A 27,835-nucleotide genomic window follows, 5' to 3' on the forward strand; every position below is an offset into this window, starting at 1 on the left:
CCTCAATTGGGATTTGTCCGATTTTTTTCATAATTAGACTGAGGTTACCTGTTTTGGGGAAGAAGAAGACAGAGGTAGCATGCGATTTTTATCACTTCATATCAAGGGTGCATAACTCACTACTGTGATATTGACCTTGATCACCTGGCTTGGACTGGGTGTATTTGGTTTCTTGACTCTAAAGTTACTCTTTTTTAAACCTCTTTCCATAATGCAGTCTTTGGAAGGAAGTCACTATGGGCAGCCCCCACTTAAGGAGTGAGGAGCTATGCTCCACCCTCTTGAGGAGGCATCTATACAAATTATTTGTAAGTTTTCTGCATGGGAGATTTGTCTCATCTTCCACATTTATTGATTTACTCAATCATTTATTGTATCTGTGGACTCATGGACATTTATTTTATACTTTGGGTTATAATCTAATACTATTGCAGTTATTTTGTTGATCAAATTATTCCAGCTTTTGCCATTTGGCTCTTCTAGTTTGCTCGTATGTCCTTTTGACATGCCCTCATCAGCGTGGGTGTGTTTTTTTTTCCGTTGAGCACCTCTGGACCTCTTTACATTTCAAGATGCTCTAGGATCATCTTATATTTTCCTGCCCAAATCCTACAATCAGCCATTGCTCCAAGGAGCCCTGGCTCCTTTCATTAGAGAATGGTGTTAGAGACTCAGATCTGGGTGATAGGTGTGCTCATTGTACTGGAGTGTCATTACTTCTAGTCCCTCTCGGCTGACAGAGCAAGGAAATATATGTGCGTATACTAAGCTGTATATATACACACATCTATAAATATTTACATCTGTAGCCAAGTGAACTATATTAAGCTAAATATGAGTTCACATTGATAATGTCTTCAACTCTAATCCATTACCACACAGATCACTCTAGATTTTTCCCACTGATACCAGCGATATTTTTAAAAGGAAACAGAAAATATTCTTTCTGAAGTAGCTAAAAGAAAAATAGAGATAATGATTGAGCCAAAAAATTACTCCAAGTGCATATTTAATTGACATTGGTACATTTATTCCTATATGGGCTAATCTTACCCTAATTTTCATATATGCTAATATTGTACATGGAACTCTGCACACAAGCAAGCAATGTGGATGACTTCATGGTATAACCTGAAGTTTGCCACAAACCTGGGTTTGAATAATTTCCAAAATCTCATCTTTTTTTTTTTTTTTTAAGATTTTATTATTTTCCTTTTTCTCTACAAAGCCCCCCGGTACATAGTTGTATATTCTTCGTTGTGGGTTCTTCTAGTTGTGGCATGTGGGACGCTGCCTCAGCGTGGTCTGATGAGCAGTGCCATGTCCGCGCCCAGGATTCGAACCAACGAAACACTGGGCCGCCTGCAGCGGAGCGCACGAACTTAACCACTCGGCCACGGGGCCAGCCCCCAAAATCTCATCTTTTGAGAGACAACTTCTTTGGTTTGAAGCATTTTTGGTCTTTTTGAGCTCTCCGTAAAAACAAAGACAGACCTAAGAGAAATATCAGTGATACTATTACAGTTTTATAAGTAAGTAACATTCAGAATTATCATGGTCTACCTTCACTGGCAGTTAGTAGTTGGGCAAAGAATAAGGAATAGCAAAGAACTGTCTTCATTTGGAGTTTCAGGAGAGTAAGGATATAGATGAAGAATAATGCCTTGTAATCTCATGCAATTTCAGACACCTGTGCCCAGCAGGCAGCATGAAGCCACTAAGACCATTAGGGCTATACAAACTTGAACAAAGAGAAGATTTCTCAACAAGGGTCCTGCAGTCTAAATGGCTTAATTTCTAGCTGTGTTGGTGAAAAGGATAATTAGTTTAAAATAAGTGAGTATAGTAAATTTATCGTATATTAATTAAGCATTATTCAATGATTGAGAATATTACTAAGTTACTAAATCAAAAAAATGTATAGCAAATTTTTGTGATAAAATTATTACCCACAATTATTTATTAGTCTTTGCAATCAATAAAAGATATAAAATATTGGGCTAGGAAAATCAAACGAGTGTGAGTTAATATTTAAACAGGCCTTACGTCCCCAGACAGGCTCCTGGTGTTCCAGGGAGAGGCTGCTTGCCTTTCCATCCCAGCCAGCAGGACACAGGAGTCACCTCCTCATGCAGGCAGTAGGAAAGAGGGAAGTAAATGAACTAAACAAAATGAGTGTTCCTTTCTTTGATAGCAGCTCATGAAAACTTTAAGGGAGAGTTAGAAGTCAAAGTTGGCTCCAGGAAGGGAAAGCTGAGACCCAGCCTATTGATCTAGTTGTGAACTGATGAAAGCATTAATTCAGGGCAATTGGCCTCCATCCACTATTTCCAAAAATATATTAGAATTTCTCCCCTCACTCTTGCTCTCCTCAGCTCACTTGTATTCTCTAGATATCTCTCATCCTCCTGAACTACTTTAAGTATTTTGGTAGATAATTTCAGATACTATTGCTTCTATGAATGAGGATGGAAGACAGGAAGAGAAAAGAACAACAAAAATCTGATTACTTTCCAATTTATCCCATTCTCTGTCTTATCTATACAACATGAAGGAAAATACAGAACTTTATTCTGGAGTATCAGACAGCTTCATTCCTCAGGTGTAACGAGAACCAAAAGCACAATCGAGTTAGAGAAGCTTGTCAGAAAGCCGATAGTTGATAGTGCAGATTCTGGGAGACAACACAAAGCTGGAAAAATCAGATACGCTAGCATGGATAGGCTGGAGAAGCAAGCTATGGCAAGCACCACAGAGCAATTTTGTTTATAAGTGTGGTCCGCAGACGCCTGCATCACCGTCACTTGAAATGTTTATGAAAACGCAGGTTCCTGAGCCACATACTGTGTCACTGAATCAAAATTGTTGAAACCATAAATCTAAGGAATTGATATTTTTAACAATGTGTTAAAGCTTGAGAATCCTGGCTCTGGAGATTAGAAGATTCAAAAACGCTTTTCCAGAAAGTTGGAGGAGTCAAGAAAAGCTACATAGGTACCACAGGTAGAAAAACGTAGTTATGTAGCTGCACGGGCCAGGGTGAGAGAGAATGGAGCTGAGAAGCTGAACACAGTGAGTCCCGGAGGGAAGACGGCACACCTTCTCTCTGCTCGGCTCCCCTCTGAGCGAGGTGGGCCTCCACACTCAGGTATTAATTGGGGCTCTGAGGCGCCTAGGGACCTAAGGACAAGCCCCACCCTCTCCTGAACCAGGGGCAGGAATGCTGGCATCACCTCCTGCGTCGCTAACTGAATCCCTTCGCAATTCGAGGATTTAAGGAGGGAGAGTCCCGACTACTAGACCTGGACTTTAATTTTCTTCTGCACTCACCCAGACAGCCCTTTTGCACACGGAGTTCATAGTTTCCTTTTCAGAGCAGCCTGCTATGAAAGAAAGACAAGTGAGAAGGCATTTTAGTGATAGTTTTGATGTAATACCCCTGAGAAGTTTCGATTCCAGAAGTCGCTTTTACTCAGGGGCTGCGAAGTCCTGGTGGATAGTACTGCTTTTGTGAAGGCCACTGTCTTTGTTTATACTGCCCAGCCCCAGGAAGGCGGACACTGACAAAAGGGCTCCTTATGTCCTCAGCGGGCATCCTTTGATCCCAGCGTGTTTGCTTCACCAATGTCTTGCCATCCTCGGGCGCGCGGGCAGTCTGGGCAGCCCTGTGCACAGCCTCTGCGGAATTCTGCCTTCCTCCAAGCTGCAGGCTCGCTCCGGGAGCTGAGGGCTCTGGCTTTCACATACTCTCTCTGGTTTTCATACATACCGTTCGTTCATTTACAGGTGAATTTTTCCTTTTCTTCCTAATTGATTTGTTGGCATAAAAATATGCTTTATTTTATTGTTATTGTACCACGCATTGTGCTCATCATTCCTCACTAATGTTTACTATTTACACTTGGCATTACTAATATGGCTGTTATTAACTCAATATTGCAGGCTTTCATTAGTATAACTGTCTTCATTATCTTCATGCCTTCTCACACTAGGCAATTAGCCAGTTCATTGGATCGAGGTACACAGCTAAAATGATGAATTAAGTTTCCTAAGTTATCTCTGTCTACACTGATGATAGGGTGGGTCCTATAGGACAGTAGCGCAACTGAGCATAGGAGATTCCTTGAGTTCAGTTCATCACAGTTCATGACTAACCTGCTGAGAGTGACAAAAAGCCCTAACATATCCACATCCCCTGCTGACTGCACAGGCACATACACTGGGAATGGAAAATCAGATGAGACAAATAGTCTGGACTCGTCTCGTTCTGCAGTGCAAAATACTGATGCTGTCATGAGGAATGACTGATCAGACAGGAGTGTCTCTAGTGGGCGGAGAGCTTCCATTTATTGAACATGCATTATGAGTACAAATAACGTCCTATCAGGAAGCAAGAGAGGTTGAATTAGCCCTCCAAAGCCATAGAGCGGATCGCAAGAGGAAAGCCCATATTAACCAAGGCCTGAATCTCAGTCCAGCCCACCTTCCTTCTATCACACTACAAAGGCAACTGAATTACTGCTCGAGTGTGAAAGATATGCGTAATTTTTCTGTTCCCTTCCTCAGGTTCCTGTCATCTCCACTTGCAGGATAATTTTACTACCTATTCTAAGAATGGATCGCAAGGAAACTGCAAAATGCTCCCCATGCTTTAAACCATATCATTTATGTAGGGGAATAATTGCCTCATTCTCAATTAATTTAAAGACTTTTCTCATATATGTCTCTGAGTCCCAGATCTTGTGGCTCTGGTGTTCCCTACCTGGAATGTTTCCACTTTAAGAATATCAGAGAGGCTGTCATAATAACATAACTATTAATTTTAATCAGATGGGAATGATGACCTGTATCCTGGGAGACAGGAGGGCAAGTGGAGGGGTGTTTGCCAGGCAGTGGAAACAAGCTTACAAGGAACACTTCCTATTTGCACGGGTCTGACCTTTCCCAGGAAGAAGAGGTTTCTAGTTAATCCACCCGCTGATCTGCTCAGCGACTTCCATATAAACAATAAAACCACCTTAGCTTTCTGTTTACAAGCAAGAGCCACCTGTGATGGCTGGTTATTCAAATCTGACCACCAGTTACGTTAATCCATGGAGCTTAAGACAGGAAGGGAAGTGGGGAATCAGGAGCCAGGATTCTGCAAATCGACTTAACATGAAAAGAACAAGGTTAACAAGAAGAGGAGGCAGACGGAGGAGAAGAGGGAACATCCTTGTCCCGGAGTCCTCTCCTCTTTACTGTTCCATTTCAGTAAATAGAAGCATTTCTGCGTCTCATCTGCTTTCTGCTCTGTTCCAGTCTGTTTTTGGCCTCATAATATTTACAGCTTTAGAAGCTGGGTCTAAAACTGGGTCCTGAACTTTAATTAAAGGGACATCCAGGTCCACTGTGTTTTTGTTCTCTCCTAGTATCATAAGACTCAGGTTTCCTGCCAAGCGAGGAGCATCACGCTTGATTCTGTGTGCCTCTTTGGAGGAGATGTTCCTCGAAGCTGACTGAGGCCTGTGAGACTCTGTGATCTCCTCTGTCAATGCTGCATGTTTCCCAGAACTATCATTCTGGGGGAGTTTTGACGTATTCCCAATGAAAAGCCTGCTTCTTATGTGTGAACATCAACTTCTCTGTACAACATTCTAGAACTTCCCAGATATCAGAGTGTGATCATGGAAAGTACACCTAATTAAGTGACAGCAGCACTGGAGCCACTAACTAGCTGTGTCACTTACCAGTACAAGCTAATTTTTCTGAATCCTAACCATTTTTGAAAAATGAAGAAAATTATGCCAGTGATATCTACCTTACGGGGTTGCTGTGCTTTTCAAATGAGCTAATATACACAAGAATGATCATACACTACAAGACACTACACAATTGTAAGGTGTGTGTGCATATTCAATCAGTCATTCATTTAGCAGATACTAACTAAATATCCATATGTGATGGGCACTATAATAACTGCTGGCCCTTATCATTAAGGGCCTTATGTCTAGGACATCAGAAGAGAATTCCTCTTTACCCAGATTTCAAGAGCTTTGTATGAAGTCTATCACTTAATATTCCCTACCACCATCACCAACATCAGATTGGCCCTGGTTTATTGAGCACTTACTAGGTACCCATTTCCCCCTCTATCTGAGAGTAGAGAATTCCTATGAAACCTTTCATAAACCAAAATGGCATAAAGTGAACAAGTAACTATTACTAACTTACATGGGAAAATTTTTTGAATATTTCCAGACCCCAAAAATAACCTAACAAATCGTACAAAATAACATGTTAAACCTAAAATAACACTACCATATAGTAAAAGCAGGGATGATATGCCAAATACACAGCCTATATAAAGTAGAAATAATGTCTGTACAGTGTAGTTTCATTTACCAGAATCGAGAAGACAGCGAGCGCACTGGAAGGTGGGGAGGTGGTGGTGGTGTTGATGGGCTGTTAGGCTGAGTCGTCAGAGGTTGGGGTGGTGGGAAGTCAGGAGACTGGAGTGTAGAAGAGAGGGGAAGAGGGCCATCTGTTAACGTCTCATTGTCATCTGAATGCATCAGGGCAGCGGGGCACTCACATCTACACCTTCTTCTACGTCTGCCTGCCTCCATGTCAAAGGCCGAGGTTCCTTGTCTGATGTGGCTGATGTGGAAGCCTTGAAATACAACAGTATGCTTGACTGCTTTGCCTCTATAATGGCTTGCTGCAAAACAAATGCTGAACGTTATTTTAGCTTTTCTCCTTTTTTCATAAAAGTGAAAATCCTCTTTGGATTTCTTTCAGTTAGTGAAAACAGGTGCTAATGGGGCTCTTTCCTAAAAGCGAAGTGACATGAAGCAAACTTTCGGATAGCAGGGTAAACCTGTACCGGTGCTAAACCAAACACTTCCAGTTAGCTTACTCAGTCCTGGCAAACGTGAAGGGTGCATGCTAGTATCCTTCTCACAGATTAGGAAATAGGCCTCTCCAGAGGGTGGCTTGCTCACCCTTAGGTTGTAATGGCAGATTCCACCTCAGGTTTGCCCCATTCTAAACCCACGCTCTCAACCACCAGCCAAAACGGGCATCACCCAACTTACAGATGACAAATCCGAGGCCACGGAGACTATGTAACAGTCTAAGGCTCTATAAGACGAAACAGGATCAAGACTTGAACCTGCTTTCATTTGCTTGCAAAGCCCTGTTCTTTTCACCATGCCACGGCTTAGCACCCAGGTGTTGAGACCCCAGGCCAACCTGAGCTGCAGAATGATAGCATTTCATTGCAAGAGGAATTATTTGAAACAGTTAAGCCTCAGCAAATGATTCCCTTTGAACCATTTTCTTTTTAAAGACTGTAAGAAATCTTATTTATAGTGTTTAATTTCACTTCTCATTTTATTAACATGACTGAGGTGGTATTTTTCCTTTTCTGCTATAACCTGCTGATTTCGTAGGCTGTATTATTTTATGATGCATCCTTTAATTTTTTCTATTATTTCACACTGAGTGTTTTAATAGGCTTTTAGAAAATTTCCGTTTCTTTCTCAGGAAAAGATTTCTCTCTTGGAAAGGTTTTCTTTGGTGCATTTCCAGCTAAGGAATAGTCTCCCAAGCTATATCAAAGGTTGTTAGCTCTCTGTTCTCTCCTATAGGTCTATGGAGATGAGCTTTTAATATTTATTTCTAAGGGCTGTTCTCTCTGCTTATATCCTGCTGGTGAAATGAGCAGTTCAATAAACTTCTTAATGAAGGTGGTTGAAGCATTTCCTTTTGCTTTCATTTCTATTGCTTTTGAGATGACAGTGTAGTAAACAGTTTCTGTGCTTTTAAAACTTTCTGTGAACTTGAAATGCCCTAATAAATAATCTTGAAATCATTAATTAGCATAAAGAATCACTGAGCTTAGAATTACAATGTTTTTAGCAAACAACCATGCTTTCAAGCTTATATTATCTCTAAAATAAATTCCCCTACCATTCAGTCTCACCATAAGGCTTTTGTGATAAAGGCTGCATCTGGCATTAAGGTTCGTTATGGATTGTCTTCCAGTGTAGCGTGTAGTCCTGATCCTGTGACTTTAAATCAGAACTTTTGCAACAGAAAATTGTTAGAGAGAGAGAGGAAGATTTTCTGAAGTCCTCTGAGAGTCCTGTTACACTAATAGTCTGACTCCTGAGTATTTATTATTTTTTATTACATTCTCCAGTGAATTTCAAAAAGGTTCAAGTACTTTTCAGAATGTAGGCTCTGAGAAAGTTGAAACCATACCTGGGCTTGGCCCTACATCAATTAATAGATGTTTACTGCATGTCTGATATTCCAACTGAGTTAACTAGTCCCTGGAAATAAATTGCCCACATTCAGGAGACAAATTTGCTATTCAAGAAACGAGAATAAGGTAACCTTCTTTTATTGGCAGAGATACCCTACTGCCTTAAAAATAGACAATTCACCTCCACAAAGGTGGATAATTGTCCACCAGATATGGATTATTCACTGGGAATGATCAGGCCAGGCTATATCGTCTATCTATTCATCTCCCTATGTATCATGAATCTATCTATCTATCTACCTTTTATCTATCATCGCTGGAAGGGAGGAGTTTATTCAGTTGAGAAGCCGTTACTCCTGTATAAACATTATTTCAGCACATACAGCATATGATGGCTGCACTACAAATCATAAGAGATCCAAAACATATATGCATATGGATAAAAGATATAGTCTTTTTAATTGTTCGTGATCTACTCAAAATTAAAACCTATATCCAACATGCATGACAAGAGAACAGAACTAAAACAAGTGCTAATAAACAAAAGATGGTATATTTTAGCACAAACTGAATAGGCAAGCTCCAAGAACATACAGACCAACCCTCAGAGTTGGTCAGAGGTGGAGTGGATGTGGGTGGTAGGAACAAACTTCTCTGACGGCCAGCCCTGTATTTACTATCAGAGCTGGACTGAAATGTGAGTCAGGTTTGCTGTTTGGCACAATCCTAAGAGGGACCATTCACTTGTCTTCTCTTTTCTAGCCGGTACCTCAAACTGGACACAAGGAGGATGGAGCTCTGGCAAATCCTGGAATTCCCAGGCTTGACTAAACTGGAAGGTTGCTTAGGCAAAGATGACCTTCTTTTGTTCCTTTCTTAGTTGGAATTCCTGCTATAGAGGATAATACAGTCAAATAGGAGACAAGTCTTTGGTCAGGAACGAGGAAGAAATTGCTGGACACTCCCATGAAGATTCATCTCCAATCCCAGAAAATTTAAAGTCATCTCTGACTACCTTTCTCTTATCTCCCACTGTCAATTTGTCCCAGAGATTGCCTCTCTAATCCTCCCACTTAATTTACCACAGTGGCTCAGTCCTGGGCCCAGTGCCCACCCTACCCTGGACCCCTCATGTGGCCATCTATTCTACTCACTGCTGCCAGGATCTTCTACTGAGTCCACATTTGCACAAGTAATTATTTTGATTAGTGGTTCCTCGTTGCACAGAGACTAAGATGATTGTTAAGAGCAATGTTTTTATTCAGCCTGTAGGAGTCTCATAACCCTAATCTGATAACTAAATCTTTCTGGCCCTCACCTGTAAAATGGGAACAATTCATTCACTCACTTACTCATTTGGAAAAATTTATTGAGATCCTACTATGAGGAAGGTGCTGCTCTAAACATGAGAATACACCGATGAACTAGGCGGGAAAACTCCTGCCCTCACAAAGCTTACATGCTCATGGGCTCCAAAGAGAATGGGGGTGTTCTCCTGCCCTGGAGGATAGCAAAGCTCCTGGAGGGGCAGACACAAAGTAAGTCATTACCTAGGTAAATAGGAACATTGAAAACACATAAAATGTCTTCCATTGTCAATATCTGCTATAAGAAGTTATGAATTATGCATGCAAATATATCAAATAAGATGTAGAAAAAAGAATCTAAATATGCTTAAACATCCTTAGTGAAACATCTCATCTCCTGAGAAATTGAGACTAACTGATTCAAGAAGTTGTTGAAAGTAATAAACAAGATACTCATGGAAAGTGCCCACTACAGTCCTTGGCACATAGTAAGAATTCATTAAGTCTTAACCGTGAGTAGGAGCACTTCAACCGGGGTCCAGCTTCCCTTGTCAACCCCCTTCTCAGCTCTCCTCCACCACTTCAGCCCCACGCAAGACCCACATACTAGCCTGGCTGGCCCAGGGGCTGCCTGGCGCTGCCTTTGCAACTAGTCTGAAATGTCTTTCATGTTCTGCTACTTATTTTACTGTTCCTCCCCTGTCATCAGTATGACTCTCAAAACTGGGGAGGATTTTGTGTGGGGCAAACTCTTAGAAGTAGCTTGTAAATCAGAAAATTAAAAGTATTTTTATATTGGATGAAACTGAAAGGTTTAGAATTAGATTTTATTGCATTTTAAAGCTTTGAAAATTCATGCTGCTGATGTACACAGAGGATGAAAATAGAAGTGCCATTAGCCAAATCTGCCTAGACATCCATTTTGTTTTCCTCACAGAAAGCTTTACAATGTTGAATGCGAATGCCTTCATAGCTGGCAAGTGCTCTCCAGTCAGCCAAGTCTCCACCAGGCTCTGTTTTACACCTAGAAGTCTGCATTCATTGAAATTCCCTACATGTTGCCTGAGGTCATATAAGATTGCCCTCTCTGATGTGGTTAGATAAGTAATAGCCTCTTAGGCAATATATTTTGTTAAAGAGAACAACACAGTGGCCGGCCCCATGGTCAAGTGGTTAAGTTCGCACACTCAACTTCCGTAGCCCAAGGTTTCACTGGTTTGGATCCTGAGTGCAGACATGGCATCGCTCATCAGGCCATGCTGAGGCAGCATCCCACATAGCACAACCAGAAGAACCTACAACTAGAATGTACAACTATGTACTGGGGAGCTTTGGGGAGAAGAAGAAGAAGAAGAAATAAATTGGCAACAGATGTTAGCTCAGGTGCCAATCTTTAAAAAAAAAAAAGAGAACAACACAATTTCTGTTTTCTAATATTTATCCAGTTCAGAATAGAAACCCAGAAAGTGTAATCTGTATTTGTTGAAATTTAGACTTGCTGGAAATATTAGCAGATATTAGAAATATTAGTAGGTATGTCTAAAGAGATGCCCAGTACTCTCACTATCCATGACACATAAAGAGGAATCTGTATCAAACTGTAAAGTTTGCTCAATTTATCTAACGAAAAAGTGAACTCTAAGGATCAAGAAAGAAATAGAACTACAACATAAAACATTGGATTCTTATTCTCATTGCAAATAATACTATAACCCCTAAAACCACTCCATAAAATTTTGGATAATGATGAAAAACGTATCTAAGTAAAACTGGAATTTTTTTATAAACTATCTTGTTTTACAGTACACGATCTCTAAAGTTAACATAACTGACAGAATTTTTTTGGCAGGACTATTGTTGGAATCATGATAAAACTTCCTGGTGCTCTCAAATTATATTAGACCTTTTATATCATTTATTGCAAAGGATGAAAATAATCACATTTCTGGAGGAAACTTTTTCTGCAACTTGAATTCAATAACACCAAAAGCTTCTAGAAAGTGAGGTCTAAGAACTTCCAAATTGGAATTTAAGTTCATGCTACTGAAAGGAAATTGGAACCAGTTTGTGAATAGTTTATGAGAGAATTTCAATGAGATAAGTGTAGAAAGTGAAGTATTTAGAAACTTTTATAACAATTTGACATTGCTGTAATATTAGATTGCATTTTATAAAAATATGAGTCCTCCATGGGCTGGAAATTTAAACAATGAAAACAAGAGATCTCATCAAGATGGTGGTGTAGGCAGACTCTGAACTCACCGCCTCCCACAAACACAACCAGCTTACAACTATTATTGGAAAAATTACCCTGGAGAGAAAAGTGAAAACTGGATAAAAAGAACCCCCACAACAAGGGACATTCTTGACTAAGGCAAAAGAGGAAGTAATTCCTTCTGGAGAGAAAGAAAGCCACCTTCAGGAGCAGTGGAGTTTGTCAGCTGGCCAGGCGGGAGCCACCCTAAGATACACAGCCCTCTCTGGAGAAGTGGGGGACCTTAGCGGGGGCACATTACCACTATAAGCACGCTTCAGACTTAGCACAACTGAGATGAGTGTCCTACTATCTGGCTTCGCTGGCTATTAACTGCAACATGGAATATCCCCTAAAAAAGCTATCAGAGGAAAGCTGAAAAAACCTGGCTTTTAAAGGGTCCATGCAAAAATTCACCTGTCTCAGAAAGCAACCTAAAATCACCAAAAAGACAGCTGCACAGTCCTTTGGTGAAAATAGACTTACCTGGTAGGCTCTGGGTGCATCTCAGTGAGAGGTGAGACCTCTCCAGAGACTGAGACTTTGGTGGCAGCCATTGTTGTGACCTAGTACGGGTGTGCTGACACAGATGCAGGCAGAGGCCACTGAAGTTCTTACCCTGGCCTGATAGCCCCAGGGCCTGCCATACTCACTACAGCACAGATTTAATTTAACCCAATTCAGCCAGGGTAGGCAGCCCACCCTAGAGACCAGCCCCACCTAACAGCAAGCCCTCAGGCTACTTGTCAGCCTGCATAGACTGGGTGCCTTGATCTTCTAAAGGCAGGTGAGTGTGACCACCTGTGTGGGGCAGGGCCTGTGTGAGAACCAGGTGAACTGTGGGGGACATTGGTGGAGAGGTTGGGACCTCTGCAGTGGAGCAACTGGGTATGATCCTGGGGCTCTGGAAGTGTGCATGGACCAGGGCTGTGTTGACAGTGTGTCTGGACCTGTGGAGGGTGGGGCTTATCAGTGGCAGAAGACCTGTGCTTCACAATCAGCCACAAAGAGGATTGGCTCCACTTTCCAAAGCCTGAAATGATTGGGTGCTCCCATGCCTGGAGCCAGCCCCACTCAGCTGCAATGCTAAGAGAGCTGATGACAGCCTTGAAGGCCTAAGGCCTACAGTAACTGTAAGCCCCTGAACCTATCAAAAAGCTACACTGGGTACCTACTCAATTAACAGGAAAACTACCACATGAGTGTGCTATTAGAACTTTCAGCCGACAGTGCTGGGGTTCCTCAAACCCAATTTACAACCAGCCAGCCAGGGAAGGAGAGACTACACTGCCTGGGTACCTGCAGTAAGAGCAACCCTGCCACAGCAGAAGGACACAAGTACCCCAAACAGGGGTCACTCCTGGATCATTTGGACTGGTGATAAGAAGGAAGCACTCTGCTGGGCCACAAAAGGCATCTCATACATAAAGCCACTTCTCCAACACAGTAGACATGGCTGACTCACCTAATACATAGATATAAGCACAGAGAAAGAGGCATAATGAGGAGGCAAAGGAATACATTCCAAGCAAGGGAACAGGACAAAACCCCAGAAAAAGAACTAAATGAAGCAGAAATAAGCAATTTACCTGACAAAGAGTTCAAAGAAAAACTCATAAGGATGCTCACTGATATTGGCAGAAGACTGGATGAGCACAGTGAGAGCATCAACAAAGAATTGGAAAATATAAAAAAGAACCAATCAGAAACAAAGAATACAATACTGGAAATGAAAAATTCACTAGAGGGACTCAATAGCAGAGTAGATGATACAGAAGAATGGATCAGCATGCTGAACAATAGACTAGAGGAAATCACCCAAGCTGAACAGATAAAAGAAAAAAGAATTAGACAGAATGAGAGCAGTCTAAGGGAACTCTAGGACAATATCAAGTGCACTAACATTCTTATTAAAGGAGTCCCAGAAGTAGAAGAGAATGACAAAGGGGCGGAGAGTCTATTTGAAGAAATAATAGCTGAAAACTTTCTTAACCTAAGGAAGGAAACAGAAATCCACGTACAGGAAGCACAGAGAGCACCAAACAAGATGAACACCAGGAGGCCCACATCAAGACACATTATGATTAAAATGTCCAAAGTTAAAGATAAAGAGAGAATCCTAAAAGCGGTGAGAGAAAGGCAACAAGTGACATACAAAGGAAAGTCTATAAGGTTCTTGGAGGACTTCTCAGCTGAAACCCTACAGGCTAGAAGACAGTGCTAAGACATATTTAAAGTGCTAAAAGGAAAAAAAACCTACAGCCAAGAATACTCTATCCAGCAAGGTTATCATTCAGAATGGAAGGGGAGATAAAGAGTTTCCCAGAAAAGCAAAAATTAAAGGAGTTTATCACCAAGAAACTAGTTCTACAAGAAATGCTGAAGAGACTTATTCAAGTGGGAAAGAGAAGACCACAAATGGAGATAAGAAAATTATCAACAACAACAACAACAAAAAACCAACCAGGCAATAAAATCACTGGTAAAGGCAAAAATATTGTAAAGGTAGCAGATCAACCACCTATGAAGATGACATATAAGTTAAAAGACAAAAGCACTAAAATTACCTATTACATTGATAAGAGGGTAATGGATAGATGCACACAAAACAAGAGATTAGATATGATTTCAAAAATGCAAAATGTTGGAGCAGGGGAGTAAAGAGTAGAACTTTTAGAAAGAGGTCAAGCTAAAGAGACAATCAACTCAATATAGATTGCTATATATGTGGAATATTATATAGAAACCTTGTGGTACTCACAAACCAGAAACCTATAATAAGTAAAGAAATAAGAGGAAAGAAATCAAGCATATTACCAAAGAAAGCCATCAAACCACAAGGGAAGAGAGCAAGAGAAGAAGAAAGAGAGAAGAAGTACTAGAACACCCAAAAAAGAAAAGTAACAAAATGGCAATAAATACATTTTTATCAATAGCTACTCTAAATACCAATGGACTGAATGCTCCAATCAAAAGACATAGAGTGGCCAATTGGATAAAAAAACAAGACCCATATATATGCTGCATACAAGAGACACACTTCAGAACTAAAGACATTCACAAACTGAAAGTGAAAGGATGCAAAAAGATACTCCATGCAAATGGCAAAGAAAAGAAAGTGGGGGTGGCAATACTTAGACAAAATGGACTTTAAAACAAACCTGTAACAAGAGACAAAGAAGGGCAGTACATAATGATAAAGGGAAGAATCCAACAAGAGGATATAACATTTGTAAATATATATGCACCCAACCTAGAAGCAACTAAATATATAAAGCAATTATTAACAGACATAAAAGGAGAAATAGACTGTAACACAATAATAGTAAGGGACTCTAACACTCCACTTACACCAATGGATAGATCATCCAAACAGAAGATAAATAAGGAAACATTGGCCTTAAATGACACATTAGATCAGATGGACTTAGCAGATCTATATAGAACATTCCATCCAAAAACCACAGAATACACATTCTTTTCAAATGTACATGAAACATTCTCCAGGATTGATCACTTATTAGGCCACAAAACAAGTTTCAATAAATTTAAGAAGATCGAAATAATACCAAGCATCTTTTCTGACCACAGAGATATGAAACTGGAAATTAACTACAGGAAGAAAATCAGAAAAGACTCAGAAATGTGGAGATTAAACAAAATGCTACTGAACAATGATTGGGTCAATAAAGAAATCAAAGGAGAAAGCAAAAAATACCTGGAGACAAATGAAAATGAAAATATGACATGCCAAAATCTATGGGCTACAGCAAAAGCGGTTCTAAGAGGAAAGTTTATAGCAATTAAGGCCTATCTCAACAAACAAGAAAAATCCCAAATAAACAATCTAACACTGCACCTAAAGGAACTGGAAAAAGAAGAACAAAGAAAACCCAAAATCAGCAGAAGCAGAAGCAAAATAATAAAAATCAGAGCAGAAGTAAACAAAACAGAGACGAAAATATAGTAGAAAAAAATAATGAAACCACATGCTGGTTCTTTGAGAACATAAACAAAATTGACAAACTTTTAGCTAGACTCACCAAGAAGAAAAAGAGAAGCCTCAAATAAATAAAATCAGAAATGAAAGAGGAGAAATTACAACAGACACTTCAGAAACACAAAAGATTATAAGAGAATACTATGAAAAGCTATATGCCAACAAATTGGATAATCTAGAAGAAATGGATAAATTCTTAGAACCATACAACCTTCCAAAACTGGGTCAATAAGAAGTAGAGAATTTGAATAGACCAATCACCAGTATGGAGATCATAACCATAATCAGCAACCCCTGAAAAGATAAAAGTCCAGGACCAGATGGCTTCTCTGGTGAATTCTACCGAACACTCAAAGAAGAGTTAATACCTATCCTTCTCAAACTGTTCCAAAAAAATTGAAGAGGAGGGGAGACTTCGTAACCCATTCTATGAAGTCAACATCCTGATACCAAAACCAGACAAGGACAACACAAAAAAAGAAAATTACAGGCAAATGTCACTGATGAACATCAATGCAAAAATCCTCAACAAAATACTAGCAAGTTGAATACAACAATACATTAAAAAGATCATACATCAGTATCAAGTGGGTTTCATTCCAGGGATGCAGAGATGGTTCAACATCTGCAGATCAATCAACGTGATACCCCACATTAACAAAATGAGGACTAAAAATCACATGATCATCTCAATAGATGTGGAGAAAACATTTGACAAGATACAGCATCCACTTATGATAAAAACTCTAAATAAAATGAGTATAGAAGGAAAATACCTCAATGTAATAAAGGCCATCTATGACAAACCCACAGCAAATATCATTCTCAATGGAGAAAAACTGAAAGCTACCTCTCTAAGAACAGGAATCAGACAAGGATGCCCACTTTCACCATACTTATTTAACATAGTAATGGAAGTCCTAGCCAGAGCAATCAGGCTAGAAAAAGAAATAAGAGGGATCCAAATTGGAAAAGAAGAAGTGAAACTGTCGCTCTTTGAGAACTACATGATTTTATACATAGAAAACCCTAAAGAATCCACTAAAAATCTTTTAGAAATAATAAATGAATACAGTTAAGTCTCAGGATGCAAAATGAACATACAACAATCAATTGTGTTTCTATACATTCACAATGAAGTAACAGAAATAGAAATTAAGAATACAATCCCATTTACAGCTGCAACAAAAAAAATAAAATACCTAGGAATAAACATAACCAAAGAGGTCAAAGATCTGTATACCAAAAACTATAAAACATTGTTGAAAAAAATGAAAGAAGACACAAAGAAATGGAAAGATATTCCGTGTTCTTGGATCAGAAGAATTAAGAGTTAAAATGACCATACTTCACAAAGCAATCTATAGATTCAGTGCAGTCCCTATCAAAGTTCCAAGAACATTTTTCACAGAAATAGAACAAAGGATCCTAAAATTTATATGGAACAACAAAACACCCCAATTAGCCAAAGGAATCCTGAGGAAAAAGAACAAAGCTGGAGGTATCACACTCCCAGATTTCAAAATATACTACAAAGCCATAGTAACCAAAGCAGCATGGTACTGGCACAAAAATAGACACACAGATCAATGGAACAGAATCAAGAGACCAGAAATAAACCCACACGTATATGGACAGCTAATATTCAACAATGGAGCCAAGAGCATGCAATGGAGAAAGGAAAGTCTCTTCAATAAATGGTGTTGGGAAAAATGGACAGCCACATGTTAAAGACTCAAAGTATACCATTATCTTACACCATGCACAAAAATTAACTCAAAAGGGATTAAAGACTTGAATGTAAGACCTGAAACCATGAAGCTTGTAGAAGAAAACCCAGGCAGTACACTCTTTGACATAGGTCTTAGCAACATATTTTTGGGGGTTTTTTTTTTTTCAAAGATTGGCACCTGAGCTAACAACTGTTGCCAATCTTTTTATTTTTTTTTTCTGTTCTATCTCCCCAAATCTCCCCGGCACATAGCTGTATATCTTAGCTGCAGGACCTTCTAGTTGTGGAATAACATATTTTCAAGCACCATGTTTGACTGGGCAAGGGAAACAAAAGAAAAAGTAAACGAAGGGTACTACATCAAACTAAAAAGAGTCTGCACATCAAAGGAAGCCATCAACAAAACAAAAAGACAACCTAACAATTAGGAGAAGATATTTGCATACCATATATCAAATAAGGGGTTAAAATCCAAAATATACAAAGAACTCATATGTCTCAACAACAAATAAACCAACAACCCAATTAAAAAATGGGCAAAAGATCTGAACAGAGATTTCTCCAAGAAGATATACGGATGGCCAACAGTTACATAAAAACATGTTCAACATCATTAAGTATCAGGGAAATGTAAATCAAAACTACAAGGAGATATCACCTCACTCCAGTCAGAAGGGCTACAATTAATAAGACAGGAAACAGTAAGTGTTGGAGAGGGTGTGGGGAGAAGGGCACCCTTGTACAATGCTGGTGAGAGTGTAAACTGCTACACCCAGTATGGAAAACAGTCTGGAGTATCCTCAGAAAACTAAGAATAGATCTACCATATGATCTAGCTATTCCACTGCTGGGTGTTTATCCAAAGAACTTGAAAAGACAAATGCATAAAGATACATGCACCCCTATGTTCATCACAGCATTATTCACAATAGCCAAGACTTGGAAGCAAACTAGATGCCCATCAAGTGACAAATGGATAAAGATGTGGTATATATACATAATGGAATACTACTCAGTCATAAGAAATGATGAAATCTGGCCATTTGTGACAACGTGGATGGAACTTGAGAGTATTATACTAAGTGAAATAGGTCAGATGGAGGAAGTCAAATACCGTATGATCTCACTCATAAGTAGAAGATAAAAACAACAGCAAACAAACATAGCAACAGAGATTGGATTGGTGGTTATCAGAAGGGAAGGGGAAAGGAGGACAGTGAAAGGGGTGATTAGGCACACGTGTGGTGATGGATTATAATTAGTCTTTGAGTGGTGAGCATGATGTAATCTACACAGAATTTGAAATATATTATGCTGTACATCCGAAAGTCATATAATGTTATAATCCAATGTTACTGCTATAAAAATTAAAATTAAAAAAAAATAAAAACAAAACTTGGTTGTTCTCCACAGATAGCTTGAAAGCCCCTCTTTGAGAGGATAACAACCCATTAGCCTCAGCGTTATAACTTTCCTAAGAGCAGAAGGTTTGCTATGAGACAGACCTGCGTTCAATTTTGGATCTGCATATATTGTCTGTGTGACCGAAAGATAGTATGTAACTGTCTAAAACTCAATTGATCCTGTAAACCGAGGAGGAAAATAGTACCTACTTTAAGTATTTCTTTGGTGGAATAAAATGAGATAATGTTTATAAAGACATCAGCTTATTTTCTGAGACATTTTTCAAAAAAACCTGTTACTACTAGAGAAAAATGCAACATTAAAGCTCGAATTGTGGGGCTGGCCCCAAGGCCAAGTGGTTGAGTTCGTGCACTCCGCTTCGGTGGCCCAGGGTTTTGGTGGTTCGAATGCTCGGCGCAGGCATGGTGCCGCTCATCAAGCCATGCTGAGGTGGCATCCCACATGCCACAACCAGAAGGACCCATAACTAAAAATACACAACTATGAACTTGGGGGCTTTGGGGAGAAGTAGCAAAACATAAAATTAAAAAAATAATAAAATAATAAAACTAAAATAAAAATTAAAATAACTCGAATTGTACCTCCCAAGAATGTGAAGAACTTTGGGGTAAAAAATAATTTGGTATGTTTTCAGAGGGTTGATTATAACAATTTAACAGTTTCAGTTTGTATACAGATTTTAACTCGTCTATCAAATGAATACCTTACCGTCTAGCCTTAAAAGCATGATTAAATCATCCTAACACAAACACTGTTCTGCGAGTAAATCAAGTTTGTAATCTAGGGTTACTTTATACATAAAATACTAATCTTTTCCTTTTGTCTTTTCCTCTGCCACAAGGGATGAAAACATATATATGCAGCTCCCATGTATTTTTTCTTTCCATTCTTGGCTGGATCAATATCCTCTGTGCCAATTTTTAAAGCAGCTATCTTATGCTGTAATGGGTAATTTTCCATGTCCATCGTAAGTTTAATAATTCTCACTAGCTCCATCTGCATGTATGTTTTATAGTGCCATTTTCCAGTCCCTTAGTGAGATGGATGTCTTTCCTTGGGCAATTGAAGCAAGGTTACCCATTTGTATCATCTGTGAGTCAAAACTCCAAATTCTATGTGTATATGACCAACTAGGTTTCAAGAAACAGTTTCCTGAAGCCTGTTTAGAGCCTTTCTAACTAATGGAAAAATCTTTCTCCTCTGATGAGAAAAATAATAATACACATTTGTGTTTTATTTTAGACATCCAATGAGCTCGTATATGCATTGTTTTATTTACTCCTCACAACTCAGTGCAATGAGATGACCTAGCTTCTTCTAAGCTTTTGAAAGAGCTCTACAAGCTCAGAGACCAGATGAGCTTAGGTATTAGCATCCATGTATCAGACCTAGACATCCGTGGACCACAGAGTTGTAGGCGTGACAACTGTTGGTTATTCCTTTTATGATCGATCACTTTCTGCTGAAAGACATTAGGTACCTCCAGTACACTAAGCCATATGCACTTCTCTTAATTTTAGATTATATTTGATTACCGGATTTTCTTTTAATGAAACATTTATAATCATTTCCTTTACAACATCAATGTGCACAGTTCCAGGAAAACTAAAGATTCATTAAATTATCAAATGCCAGTAATAGTTTTATTTAAGCCAGTAATGTCATATACGTATAAATACCCAGCAAGTATATTTTAAATGGTCAACAAGGGTTTTTTACTCAAGACAAGAAGATAAACAGAGGAGATAGGCACAAAATAGAAATACGCTTTGCCTGTGAAAGTTTTCTAACTCGCAAGATAGAAATGAGAAAGAAATGTAGGTGATTATTTATAGGAAGTTTGTCTAAAATTGAACTATTTTGCAGTTTATCTAAAAACTTAAATTTGACATATTTTACCCGAGCAGATAAAAATGAACAATTGGCAAAGTCAGGTCTGCCCCAAGTTTCAAGACTCCAGACGCAGATTTCTTCCTACCCCTCCACCGGGCAGACAGCGAGGCTGTGTTCATGACCTAACTCCCACATCTTGCCAGCACGTCAAATGTGTAATCCAGGGCTGTCTACCTAGGATCACCGGTGTGTTGAACTATGGAATCCGAAAAGCCTAAGATTGTGTTTGCTACAGTTGGGATTTAAGCCTGTCTGAATATGCCACTTTCTAGCCAAACAAACCAAACCCAAACCGGGGGAAATCTGCCAAGACAAACTTTCAAACCCCAAGTTTAAAAACATTGGACTTACTGATGTGTAGCCCTCCAATGTAAATGTTGTCACATTGGGCCAGACCATCAGCTTAAGAGAGGCCAGAACTGTGGGAGGAGTTGATGGAAATTGTTCAGTGCCATTGACTAGCTCTTGTTGACAGTGGCAGAGAATGCTACTTGCCTGCCCCATTGTTCCTTCTTCCCTTCCTGCTTTAATAAAATCTTCAGTTTAACTGGACACATCATTTACTACCCAAGAGACTATAATGCCCAGTGGCCTTCGTCCATATTAACTCCCACTGCTTGACCCAGACTCCATCACTTCTACACTAAATTGATGCAATGAACTTCAACTTTTTTCCCTGCCTCTTGTCTTGCTTATCCATAGTGTTTTTCACATCACTAAGGGTGCTCTTTATAAAATCCCAGCCCAATGATGTTTTTCCTCTGCTCAAAATTCTTTAATGCTCTTCATGATTTAGAATACGATAAGGCTAACTCCTTAGCTTGGCACATAAGATCTTCAAATATCTGAGGCTTGGCCGTCTTTCCAGCCCAATCCTTCACCATTTTCCCCTAATATATCCTACACTATAACAATACTATCTTACAGGAACCTTCCTGAACAGACCAAACCCCTGTAAACTTCTTATTTCTTAGTCTTTGTGAAAACACTTACTCATCCTTTCTTTTTTTTCTTGCTGAGGAAGATTAGCTCTGAGCTAACATCTGTGCCAATCTTCCTCCTCTTTATATGTGGTCACCACTACAGTGTGGCTGATGGGTGCTGTTGGTCTGCACCCAAGATCCAAACCCACAAACCCAAGCTGCAGAAGTGGAATGTGCCAAACTTAACACTTGGCCACATGGCAGGCCCCCTTTCTTATCCTTTTTGAAACCTTGAAGCATCTCTTGATCCTATTCCTTTTCCTGGGCAAAAGCTGATATTCTCTGCTAGGTTCTCAGAAAGAGTTCTGCATATTCCCTTTTTATACCTCTTATAACACTTTTATTTAATAGCTGATTGTTTCTAAACAATGTGTCTTTCTTGAAGGAAGTGCTGTTTTCTTGTTCATATTTGTGTTCTCAGGGCTTTCTGGAGCATCTCAGGCAATGTGGGCAGTCCACATGTATTTAATTACTGAATGGTGCAGACAGTTGGTAATGTTGGTGAGATGTTGACCATTGTCACACTATAGTCATGCACCATATAATGACATTGTCTTCAATGATGGACCGCATATACAATGGTGGTCTCATAAGATTAGTACCATATAGTCTAGGTGTGAAGTAAGCTATACCATCTAGGTTTGTGTAAGTACACTCTATGATGTTCACACAACAACGAAATTGCCTAACAATGCATTTCTCAGAATGTATTCCTGTTGACACGTGACTGTACTAAATAAGTTCCTTTTACCTTCCCTCCAGACATCTCACATTCCCTAGGAATAGGAGATCCACTGAAGTGCCAAGATACTTGTCTAGGCCTTCTCTAACTGCGTGTAGCAAATTAGGATTCTTCACATAAATCCATTCTTGCATAATAGAACTTGAAACTGAATCATATAATGCTTTCAAGATTGAGACAGACAGGGATGGAGACTCTGGTCAGTGTTATTTAATTTAATTAGTTTAACTGATACTCAGAATAACTCTGGGAAACAGAAGGTCTTATTATTTGAATTTCATCATTATTAAAATATCTTTTGTGTAGGCATAGTTGGTCATTAGCAAAGATTTACAACATACAGATTCCAAAATTCCTCTACAAGGGAACAATCTGTGAATTGATGTAGTTGCCATCTTTGAAAGGCAATTTTTCATCTCTTCCAACTGGACTCCCACATATCTCTTCCACCATCCCTTGGAAATCCTTGACCTGCTCCACAGAGCATCTGGTATTTAGTGACAAGAGAGTAGATCCAGAGAAAAGTCACATTCTTATATTACCATGTTTCCCCACCACAAGCCATAATCTACCAGCTACTCTCAAAGAGAAAATTAGAACTTTCAAAATTACGTATCATAGTTACGCATTTTCTTGCTTGCTTTCCTTTTTAATACAAGGTACTTGAGATTCCAGGGAGAGAGAAGGCATCCAGTACTGTTCCTTAAATCCACCTTTTCATCTGCTCAGATACTTACACATCTCAAGTTCATTGTCAAAGTTTGTGAGAAAAAAATTAGCTTTACATACTAAAAAATTTGAGGACGTTTATTCTAATCACAGGTCATATAGGGCCGAGGTACTTATATCAAATGATATTGTGTCATTTGTAAGGTCATGCTCTAGTTAAAATTATCTTGCTTATTGTCTCAATGCTGTATCTAAAAGGTTATCATTGTACCTTGTTCTATTGTGGTGAGACTTTTAAATCTTTGAAAATTCCCTTTAAAAATAACAAATAGTCCTTCGAGTGTCAATCCATTGTCTGTTACTAGTACTTTAATTGGGTGTTAGTTCATTAGATCACATGCCAGAGTTGTCACAGACCAGATTAAAGCAGAGAAGAATGGCTTGGAGGTACCTAGATAGAAGCAAGGATAATAGCACTGGGTATGACATCACAATGAGGTGCCCATGCTGCTTCTGAAAGTAAAAGAATGATAGCAAAATTTATTGAGTGTTTATACTATGCCAGACACTATTCTAGGCAATTTATATGTGTTACTCATTTAACTCAATGTCCTCAGAGTAAGTGCATTATCTTGATTTTATAAATGAGGTAACTTGGGCTTAATAAATTTAAGTATCTTGCCCACAGTCATACAGCTAGTATAAACATTTGTACAAGAATTCAACTTGGGCATATTATATTCTGAAATACATGCTTTTGCTAAGCTCTATGGGTCCCTGGAGAAGGGGTAATCAGGTGCCAGCACTAAGAACAGTGTATCAGGCCCTTACTATTTTATAAAGAGGAGGATATCATGCCTTTCTTTTCTTCAACAAATACCCATTAAGCACCCACTGTATGCCAGACCCTTTTTCAGTTGCTAGGGATATAGTTATAAACAAAATTGAAAAGTCTTTATTCTTACCAAGGTTATATAATAGTGAGAGTGCATTTGGTTTTATTTGCTATGCTTTCTGCTCTGTCTTCAAATATTTCCAATAGTGAAAAAAATACATCATATTTTCTACTCTCCAGTGTGCATATTTGAAAAACTATATATATACTCCACAAATGGTAAACAACTAAATACACTTGTGTTTAAATTTTTAGGAAAAATTTTTCTCTGTGATAGAGCCATGAAGAGCATATACATTGGCCAATTGAACTAAAAATATCAAGTAAACTGTTAACACCTACAGAACTTAGCATGAACACTGAACTTTCAAACATGTTAAATAATGCAGTGCCTTATACACGCTGAAAACCTGTTTAAGGATGTGCATTTGCGGACATCTTAGCTGAGTCACTAATGGATTTTTAAAGTATTTTTAAAGTTATTGAATAAATATTTCATCTCACGGTTGCATATGTCTACCTCTGTTATGATGGTGGTAATTGAATGCACCAAACTATAATTATTTTCCAACTTAGGTGTAATTTTTTTTGAGCAACAGGAGCTATTAGGAAAGTCCCATCTCCAGTTTGCATTTCCTAATTGTTTTAAAGAACTTAGTACATAAAATTCATGCTAAGCTACTATTACTATAGAAATGAGAAATACATGATTTTATTTAACTTAATGTATCTACTGATCTGAATAACTCTTTTATGTTCATTCCTTTAGCCCTTCCCTGGGATAAAGAATAAGACAATGGTATAAGTGAGTGACGTCAGTCACATGGCAGAGTGAGCTGTTCCCTTTGCCACTCTCCCTCTGAATTACAACTAAATGGACATTCATTGACCAACAGAGGATACTTACATGGCACAACAGGATGCCTGAGAGATGCATACAGCTATACATCTGAAGGTGGATGAACCAGATCCCCGGAAAGCAGTGGAGATTGGTAAGCACACCCTGCCCCCAGCATGACTCTAAGAGGAGACAGGAACAGCACAGCCTGCATGGGATCACTATCCAGGCCTATAGCAGTGCCCACCTTGCCTCATACCCATTGCTAGTGGGAATGCTCCCCACCAAGAGGCTGTGGCTCAGCCCCACAAAGGTGCCCTGCCCACCAAGCACAGTGGCTCACCAGTGAGCCCAGTGCCAGCCTGCCCCTGTGCAACCCACCCACTGAGTACAGAGGCACAGAGGCACCACCCCCATGAGAGTGACCCACCAAGCAGCTGTGGCCATCCATGCAAATGCAAAGCAGCTGCACCCACACAGACAGGGCAGGATCAGAAACACGGCTCCTACTTCCTCTCAGTTGTGGCAGGTGGAATCTATGACCTGATGCTACCACAAATGCAGCAGCAAAGATTCAGTTTGTCGAGTACCATGAAAAACCACAGTAACCTTCAGAGCAGAAGGAAAATGACAAAGCTCCAGAAACCAATTCTGAAGTTAAAGAAATTTGCAATCTAAATGACAGGGAATTCAAAATACTTGTCATAAAGAAGCTCAAAGAGTTACAAGAAAACTCAGAAAGACAATTCAATGAGCCAAGGAATGAAATTAATGAGCAGAAGGAATGTTTCACCAAAGAGATTGAAACTATAAAAAATCCCACCAAACAGAAATTCTGGATATGAATAACACAATTAATGAAATAAAATATAATCTAGAATCCTTAAAAAATAGTTCTGACTTTATGGAGGACAGAATTAGTGATTTAGAAGATAGACATATAGAAATGCTTCAAATGGTGGAGGAGAGAGAACTAAGACTTGAAAAAAAGGGAGAAATTCTTCAAGAAATATCCAACTCAATTAGGAAAAGCAAAATAAATATTATAGGTTCCAGAGGGAGAAGAGAGAGAGAAAGGAGCAGAGAGTTTGTTCAAAGAAACAATAGCTGAGAACTTCCCAAACCTGGGGAAGAAACTAGATGTACAAGAACATGAAATCAATAGAACTCCTAATTACATCAATGCAAAAATACCGTCTCCAAAGCACGCAGTAGTAAAACTTGCAAGTCAATGACAAACAAAAAATATTAAGGGCAGCAAGGCAGAAGAAAATAATCTACAAAGGGGATCCTATGAGGCTTCCAATGGATTTCTCAGCAGAAACTTTACAGGCTAGGAGAGGATGGAATGATATATTCAGGATACTGAAAGATAAAATCTTTCAGCAGGAATACTCTATCAAGTGAAACTATCCTTCAGATACGATGGAGAAATGACAGTTTTCCAAGATAAACAAAAGCTAAGGAAATCCATTGCCACTAGACCTCTCTTGAAGAATTGATAACAGAAGCCCTCATACCTGAAACAAAAGGGCAAAGGCTTACAAAGCTTTGAGCAAGGAGATGGATAGACAGACAAAATCAGAAAGTTGCAGTTCTCTATCAGAACAAGTTAGCAAAGACTTAATTATAACATAAAAGATAAAGGGAAGGAGAGCATCAAACATATTTAAAACACTTTAATTTAGTCACAACCTCACCACACAAAACAGAATAATTTGTGAGAACAATAACTCAGAAGGGGAAGAGGAGGGGGCCGGCCCTCTTGTGCAGCGGTTAAGTGTGCACATTCCACTTTGGCAGCCCTGGGTTCACTGGTTCGGATCCCAGGTGTGGACATGGCCCTGCTTAGCCCGCCATGCTGTGGTAGACGTCCCACATATAAAGTGGAGGAGGTTGGGCACAGATGTTAGCTCAGGGCCAGCCTTCCTCATAAAAAAGAGGAGGATTGGCAGCAGTTAGCTCAGGGCTAATCTTCCTCAAAAAAAACAAAAAACAAACAAAAGCAAAAAAAAGAAGGGGAAGAGGAGAGGGATGAAACCTGCTTAGGGTAATGGAGACAAGAGGCTATAAGAAAGGAGACTATCTCATCTATAAGATCTGTCATACAAACCTCATGTTAACCACTAAACAAAGAATCAGAGAAGAGGCACAATTAATAAATAAAGAGAAAATGGAGGAAATAATCACATAAAACCACAAAATGAAATGGCAGTCAGGAATACAAAGGAAGAGAAACAATGGAAACATAGAACAACTGGAAAATAAGAGATAAAATGGCAGTATTAAGCCCTCATACATCAATAATCACTCTAAATGTAAACGGATTGAATTCCCCAATCAAAAAACACAGAGCAGCAGGATGAATTAAGAAACAAGACCCAACAATATGCTGCCTCGTGGAAACACATCTCTGCTCTAAAGACAAACATAGGCTCAGTGTGAAGGAACGGCAAGCAAAAGTGAATGACAAACAAAAGGAAGCAGATGTTGCCATATTTATATCAGACAAAGCAGACTTCAAGATAAAAAAGACGATGCGAGACAAAGAGGGGCAGTATCTAATGATAAAAGGGACATTCCACCAAGAGGACATAACATTTATGAATATACACTCACCTAACACAGGAGCATCAAAATATATTAAGCAATTATTAACAGACCTAAAGGGAGAAATTAACAGCAATATAATAATAGTAGGGGCTCTCATTACCCCACTTAATCCAGTGGATAGATCATCCAGAGAAAAAGTCAACAAGTAAATAGTGGATTTAAATGAAACACTAGATCAGATGGATTTAATAGATATATATGTATAGAAGATTCCAGCCAAAAACAGCAGAATA

This window comes from Equus caballus, chromosome 17 (assembly GCF_041296265.1).
Source record: "Equus caballus isolate H_3958 breed thoroughbred chromosome 17, TB-T2T, whole genome shotgun sequence".
NCBI lineage: Eukaryota > Metazoa > Chordata > Mammalia > Perissodactyla > Equidae > Equus > Equus caballus.